Source organism: Cydia splendana, chromosome 6, assembly GCF_910591565.1.
Source record: "Cydia splendana chromosome 6, ilCydSple1.2, whole genome shotgun sequence".
NCBI lineage: Eukaryota > Metazoa > Arthropoda > Insecta > Lepidoptera > Tortricidae > Cydia > Cydia splendana.
In genome coordinates this window covers 3,852,834-3,860,897 of record NC_085965.1, presented here as the reverse complement: position 1 = coordinate 3,860,897, position 8,064 = coordinate 3,852,834, and the positions used below count along the sequence as shown (strand labels likewise).

Genomic DNA, 8,064 nt, shown 5'->3' with positions numbered 1-8,064 from the left:
CAAATACCTACCTAATTTACCTATATTTCTATACAAGTAGAGACTAGTAAACATTCAAGACGGATAATCTTCACACAGAACACCATTCCCGGGCATGCTTCAATGTAGGTGTCACTTATTCTTATTTTTCATTTTAGCCTTATGCGTACAAAATTTGTGATATTATAGCTTCTAAATGTAAAATCCAACTCATATGCAGTATAGTACAATGAAAGCATAGGTAATAAAAACATTTTAGGCACGTTCTTACTTAAGAGGAAAGGGAGATGGCCGCTTCCGCTTCTCCATACAAACGTAGTCCTCATTTTCCTCTCTGGATATTGACATTATGGAAAATATTTTTACATAATTTAATGTATATTAACCATATAGCTATGCCCCTACGTTCGAATTTTTGATTATTGTAAAAATTAGGAGCGGAAGACAGATTACATACAAATTTTTAAATGCTTCTAACTCTTATAATAATTAAAAATTTAAAAAAAAGAACAAACGTAGGGGCATGGCTGTAGTTGATGTTGATATGATATACAACAAATTGTATCAAAATATTTAATGTTATTATCCAGAGAGAAAAATGTGGACTACGTTTGTATGAAAAGACGCGTCTTAACGACGCGTCTAGTGAGTCTGGCGGTGAAAAGGTCAAATAAGAATATTCCTAAATGATCTATTATGCTAATAAGTCTACTTTAGTGACTATAACTGCGGTCAGACTCAATACGCCAATAACTAATGTTGAATATTAAAAACTATGTTAAATTCCATTTAGGTAGATACAAGAATGACAATTCTCGTCACTTGTGGTGTTGTCAAGTCTTTTTTGTTTACTAAACTCTATAGATAAGTTAACAATTTCGGCTCTGTGCTAGAGAGAATATTATAAATGGGTAAATAAAACAACTATTGCCAAAAAATTAAACAAAGTTTATTTACACATTAAATGTAGGTGTACAAACAAATCATTGGCTGCCGTACCCGGTGTGAAAGTGCCCATCATGCCAGCAGCTTTATCGCTGGATTACTATGAAGTATGAACAGCTTTTGTACCAGGAACGTCATATGGCGCCCGGGGCAGGCACCAAATTTGCGCCTCCCCCCCCCCTCTCCGAAACGAAATGGGACCAACCCCTAAGTCGCGAAAAAAAATTTGGCTGTTTCATACATTTTGGCTGGTCCAATTTCTATGGGAGGGTAAACTATTTTTTTCGCGATTTCGAGGTTGGTCCCGTAGCAAAAGTTACTCAGTATAATCCCAAAACCTCCCTGGCAACGGGAATGTAGTTATTTTTTAGCCATCCTGTATAGTGTATAGGAAGCCTCAGTAGTCCACATATCGATGAATGTCGTCGATAGACAACATGTCACAGATATGCAGCAGCAGCTATTGAAGCAGGTTCCGTCAACTACGGCTCATATGCGCCTGCCGGACAAAGGGCTAGCGATCCACTTGCATAATAGGTAGTCTATTGGACAGTCCATAAGATGGTAACTTCGACAGGAGACCCCTAACGTAAGACGCGCTAACACTGGACACAACTCTGAAGCACTTGGCCCGCTCGCCTTATAAAACGAAAGCATAGCAACTCCCGCCGAATATCCCTCTGCTTGATAGAAGTTTCTGGCATAGAGTATTCACACTACGGGATGGTGGGCGGTAGGGCGCTACCGTCGTCTTTCAAGGTCGAGTTCGATGCAAAAAGAGTTCCTAAAAGATCGTCTTTCTCTTTTGCGCTGTGGGCCAGATTACCATCCGCATTTCACACTTCACAGTGGTGGTAAATACGACTGACAAAAGTTTCCCTGCTGCCTCAGTTTCGCCACTGAGCGGGGGCCCTTACCATTCTGTCTGATTCGACGGCCTAACTTACGTTGTAAAACGCTTAATGATAATACTAATGAACTGAAAAGGTTGTTTGTTGTTTTATTTGTGGATAGGTATGACACATATATATATTTTTGGAATGGTCTTCTCACTAGCTTTTATTTGATATCCATATTATTGTAGTATTGCTATTTCATAACTGCTCATCTATAAGTTTCGTTTCCAATATAAATAGAATGCTTAACGGCGCAGAAAAGATCAACATTCCTCTCAGACCTCCAACAAAAAGGGGCCAAACTGAAAACCAGCGCTGGACGCCAGTCTAGCACATGCTGAGCTTGGTACCCACGGCCAACATGTCTTGCTAAGTGTAATTACCTATGTATAGAGTAGACAATAAGTTAGTACTTAACCTAGAATAACTTAGTACATACTTATCATAGAATTTATATGTAGGTATATGGTTTGTATTCCTAATATTTTTTCTACCATCAACTTATCATGTTTTGGCAATGGAGCATTCCATGCAATTGTCTACCGTTTGTCCCGTAGAAATGCAGATTTTCTGGAGATTTGCAGGTATAAGAGTTTCCTTTTCTATGACAAATGGTCAAACATGCACGGAAAATTAATCGCTTGCTTTAAATGGCGAAAAAAAAAGTCGCAACACAGGAAATAAAATGCGTTTGTACGGGACAGCTCGTGGAATGCTCCAATAAAGTGATTTCATTTCATATCATAAACTGATGAGGGCATTCAGAGTGTAGCCTTGAGGTTGCCAAGCCAAGCAACCAAGTCAGGTGTCACGGTCTTCAGGTCCTCAACAGGCCCAGGAGTGGAGGAGGAGTGGAGTAGGCAGCGTTGGAAGATATGCTAAGTGGTCTGCATTCTGCATTCGCAAAGTGGGAAAGCCGTCTACCTCCATTTGTGTGGCTGAATTGCAGCGGCCATGTCCGGTTCTCAGGCGGCACCAGATTTTCCGAGGAAGGTCAAACCCTTTTGGTTTTTTAGTTGGGTCAGATATACAGCAACTCCGAGCTGCCGAAGCTGACCATTCCGCTATCCACCTATCCGAAATATTAAAGCTGCTCAGGCTCCCAGCTGTAGCACAGGGTCGGCGGGCAGTCGGGCGGCAGAATTCCTCGTGGACAGGCATTGTGGGGTTATTCGTGATATTCTCAGCCTCCCTCTTCAACGCCTTGAGTCGTCGGATGTGAGGAGGGGCAATGTGACTCAATGCCGGCAGCCAGTGGCGGTTGTAGATCGGATAGTGCCTGAGATGCATCGCATGGTCTCGTTGAGCTTAACGTCCAATCTATGGGTATGTGCACTTTCAAGCCTCCAATATGTTATGACTGAAACAGAAACAAATTATATTAGATGAGGTCAGGCGCAGGCTAGTACTTACAGCGGTTCATTGGCAAATTATGTGAAATTAATGTCACTTTTAGAAAGCTCTCGTTTTTAAGCCAGGGGGATTTTTTTGTTACAGTTGTCCAAATTATCGATTGAAAATAAATTGAATTTTGTTCTAGTAATTATTTATCCGTTATTAAAGTTGTATTATGTATCAAGTGTAGTTCTGTACCACTTGCGTCATAAAAACAAACCAACCAACACCTTATTTATCAAAATGTATCTCAGATATTCTATGCTAGGGTAATATACGACACAAACATACCCACACACATACATAGGCTGCTAAAATCATTCCCATAGTCAGGTATAGGTACAATAGACCACTTTACCAAACACAAAAAAAATATTCCAGCTGCCAGCAGTAAAGAAACCAGCTTCTACTCCCAAGCCCTAACAATATAAATAAGTTTTTGGCAAAAATATAATTTTTGGTACAAGCTTTTATCGCTGACTGTACTTTTCTTTCAACAGGCAACTAATACTCCATGAGTCCATTCTAACAACACCAAGCACAATTAGTTTGCGTTGTTTTATCACAGTGTTCCCATGGCCACCTCATGTCTCCATCATCAGATCAGCTCCATGTCATCATAATATTGCAATTGTCATCCGATTTACATATTGTTATGTATGCAAAATTTCAGCTCAATCGGAAATCGGGAAGTGGGTCAAACTTAGCTGTCAAATGTATATGGCCAGCTTTAGTGCTAACATAACTGTTCCTAGTATTCCTATATTACCTACATGTTATAAGTAAGAATATTGTACGAGTAGGTATTCTATTTTTTATAATCTTAGTAGAATAGGTACTAATACAATTTATTTGTATTGAATAAGGCCGGCGCCCCACTGCTGCGCACGCTACATCCACGGCCCACGTTTTAATACAAACCGTGGGCAAGCCCACGAAATTTTGTATAGGAACGTGGGTCGTGTACATAGCGTGGGCAGCAGTGCACACTGGAACCCGCCCATACATTGCAGTGCTCAAAACTCAACTTTGCAATTGTGGGTATTTTGTACTCAAATTGAAATATATGCATAAACAGGGAGATATTGCACCTCACTGCAGAAAAATACCTTCATTATCAGTTGTCATTACATAGTTGCATTATGTCAAAGGTCTAGGATTTTATATGTCACATCTCAGTGGTAATTTGTATTGATTAACAAAATAGTTATTTCAAGTAATTGTAGTTGGTATGAATAACTCAAAATCCGCAATGACTTATCTTGAGCAAGGTATGTAGATTATGTTTTACGTATTTTATGTTCTAAAACAATTTTGGGTTTGTGGTATTCCGACAAATAGTAACATATATTGTAATTTAATAAAAATGGTCATATTTCCGATAATGGACAACATCTTTTGATAATTTTTAGGCATGATAGCTAAAAAAGTTGTCGTTATTAAGATTCTTTATTCGAAAGTAAAAGATGTTGTCCAGTTTTCGAAATGGGCCAAATTTTTTGCTCCGACTATTTGATCAGGCGTTTTTACTTTAGCGAAAATATAACTTTTTCTCACTAAAACAATGTTTTAGTGCGTAATATTTTACCTTAAGGTTATTTCTATGCATTTCGACTGTTTCAGATGAAAAAAGTGATACAATTTTACTTAATAATAACTTAATAACTTCCTTAATAATAGATCAACCAAAACCAGGTTTTGGCAATATTAATAACGGTAATGTGGCTCGAAATTTTTTCCAAAACTACGAAATATCAGCCGAAATTACTAAAATAGATGAAGAACTCATACGTCGCTTTTACATAATTTTACAAACAATTTCCAGTGGCTACAAGATCGATACGTGTAAATTCAAAAAATACTGTCTAGAGACAGCAAAGTTATATGTAAAACTGTACCGGTGGTGTCGCATGACACCTACTGTTCATAAAATCCTTATTCAAGGAGTCGCAATAATATCTGAGCACCTGATCCCAATAGGCAATTTAAGTGAAGAGGCCCAGGAAGCGAGGAATAAGGATTTTAAAAACTATCGAGAGAGATTTAGTCGTAAAACTTGTAGATTCGACAACATGACAGATGTTTTTAATAGGCTCTTGGTTTCTTCTGATCCCATCATCACCTGCACACGACCTCTGCCAATTATTAATTCAAAAATATTTCACCCGGAAGCTGTCAACATGTTTATCGGTGAATATGTAACGTCATCATAGGAATATTTTATTTTTTAATATAAATATAATGTAAATAATTATTATTATAAGCACTACTTGACATTACGAATGTAGAATAGTATTTTTTTTGCTTAATTTTACTTATTGTAGTTTTGAGCACAGCAATGTATGGGCGGGTTCCAGTGTGCAGTGGGGCGCCGGCCTAACTCTTGCAGGGAATTTGTAAGTTACTTGTGGGTATGGCTACTTTATTTATTTAATTTATAAACTTTATTGCACAAAAATATAGAATTACGTAAAAATGGCGAACTTAATGCCAAAAGGCATTATCTATCACCTACTAGTCAACCATAGAAACAAATATGTGACGTTCCACGGCAAAAGGTACCTTATGGCGGCTGGCGCTTACGTCGCATAGCGCCGCAATAATATTGGAGCGGCGTTAATAGTTAATAGCGTAAGCGCCAACCGCCATAAGGTACCTTTACCCGTGGGACGTCACATATAAACACTAAAGGTTGGTGCAAAAACCAATCAAAAAGCAAATGCAGTAGGTATATCTTAGATATACATACTAACATAAACATACATATATGTTATAAAAATAAATGTACTAATATGTATATGGGATGATAGACACTAGACGAGACATTTAGCAGATAACTACCGAGCATGACTACTCAAAAAACAAATTTTCTTGGGGCTTGTCTTACAGGTAGAGGGAGTGCATTCCATAGATAGGTTGCCTGAACGGCAAAACAATCATACATAAAACGGTTATGAAGAGGAAGGACTTAAAGTTTAAGTGAGCGGGACATCCGGAACGGGCATAAAAACTAAATACTTATTAATAATATTTTATCTTTATGTCTTAGATTTATGGCATAAAGTGTGTCTTTTTCTTTTTCAATAAACTTTTATTCTTGCTACAAAACCAGCTTCTAGAATATACAAACAGAGTAAAAAAATATATAAGTTTTTAAAGTGAGGTCTACGGGTTTCAAAGATTTTAATATTTGTTAGAACCCTTAAGTATGCACTTTTTATGCAGTGTGAATAAATGTACTTATGCATAGGTACTGTTGTAGTGTAACTTTTACACATCCTTGTTGCCAAATCAACTTCCTGCAATTATAGTAGTGATAGAACAGGTTTTTAACAAACTTTTGTCACTTAGTAGAACATAATAGATAGAATGAGAAGAAATAGATATTAAGTGTCAATAATATTAAAAGGCACCAGAAACTTTTCATGATTTTAGTTTAAGAAAGGTGTACTTACATCTTCAATCCTTTCTTCTAGATCTTAGAACTTGTGTGCACTGTGCAGCATTGCATTTTGTATCTCTGGGTTCCGAGAGGCTCATGAATCTCCCTGTAGGTGTAGGCGAACAGGGGATGCTGAGTTATATATTTGGCTAGCATTTTCTTGTGCGCCGAAGCATCGACTGAAATTAAACATATTCATGACAAAACCAGTTAATGATCAAACGAACTATAACTTTTTCTATAAATAAATTAGAGAAACTTACATTTTGGGTGGCATTTCCTTTAGTTTACACAGCAAATCAGTATTTTTCTTCGACTTGGTTTGTATTTTCACTAAATTCACTGAATCATGCGCGTACGCGATGCTTGTCAATGTCAAGTGAATTGTCAGTTGAGAAAACACGATTATCCGTGCATGTTATAATGTAAGTCAATTTGTATAAAGCTGTCACTCATTTAAACATTTTTCAATTTGGAAGTGTAGTAATAAAACTAACTATTCGTTTTCAAACATCGTCCGACACACGTCCGACATTTTAATAAAGCCAGGCATTAAATGGATTTTTCATAAACTCTAGGCATAGACAATCGTGGTCACTTACGAATGATAGTGGATAACTTTATACGATATCGACGTGGTATTCTTATCGTAACCCGTAACCATGTTCAGCAAAACGATAAAAATACGACTATCGTTAAAAGACGACAGTAGATTCCACGCGCAATATGATATAACCTTGCTAAGCCCGCAGGAGATATTATTGAACGAAATACACGAAATCGAGTGGTCGAAATTCAGAAATCGGCCCCCTGAGCGGATTATTTTCATGCGGTTTTCACCTATCAATAGAGTGATTCTTGAGGAAGGTTTAGGTGTATAATTTGTCAACCCGTGCGAAGATGGGGCGGGTCGTTAGTTATATTTAAAAAAAATGATCCTGTCTCACTTAATTTTTCTGGCGAATCTTATTTTTATCCGATTTCTCAAGGTAACTTTCATTAACTGACATTCAGCCTTCTTATGAGACACATGACACATGTTTAGTAACTATGTCTCTAAAGCCGACCACTGCCTAACAGTCCGCCGGACGATATCGGCCGGTCAGTTGTTCGGAACTGTCAAATTTTTGTTCTAACTGACAGGCCGACATCGTCCGGCGGCCTGTTAGTCAGTGGTCGGCTTAATTAATTAGTTAGTTAGCGCATAGTTGCCATCTATCCTAAAGAGAGAGCTTTTCAGTTAGAAAATTAAAGTTTAAATAACTAGAACTTTGTGGGATAAGGCATCTTTTATTTTATCCACCACCAAGCAAAAAAAAATAGTTTAGCTCCACTTTTACTACATAAGTATTAAGTAACCAATATCATTTCTATTCTAAATGTACATACATTTTCCATTACTCTCAA

General features: G+C 37.5%; 1 long non-coding RNA gene across 1 annotated transcript; it reads right to left on the bottom strand.

Annotated features, from left to right (window-relative positions):
- Positions 1-906: 906 nt before the first annotated feature.
- LOC134791828 (uncharacterized) lies at positions 907-6,852 on the bottom strand. Its single transcript, XR_010144340.1, has 2 exons — positions 6,671-6,852; positions 907-3,180 (listed from the first exon to the last, which is right to left on the bottom strand). It is a non-coding gene; the product is annotated as an uncharacterized LOC134791828 (long non-coding RNA).
- Between the last annotated feature and the right edge of the window lie 1,212 nt (positions 6,853-8,064).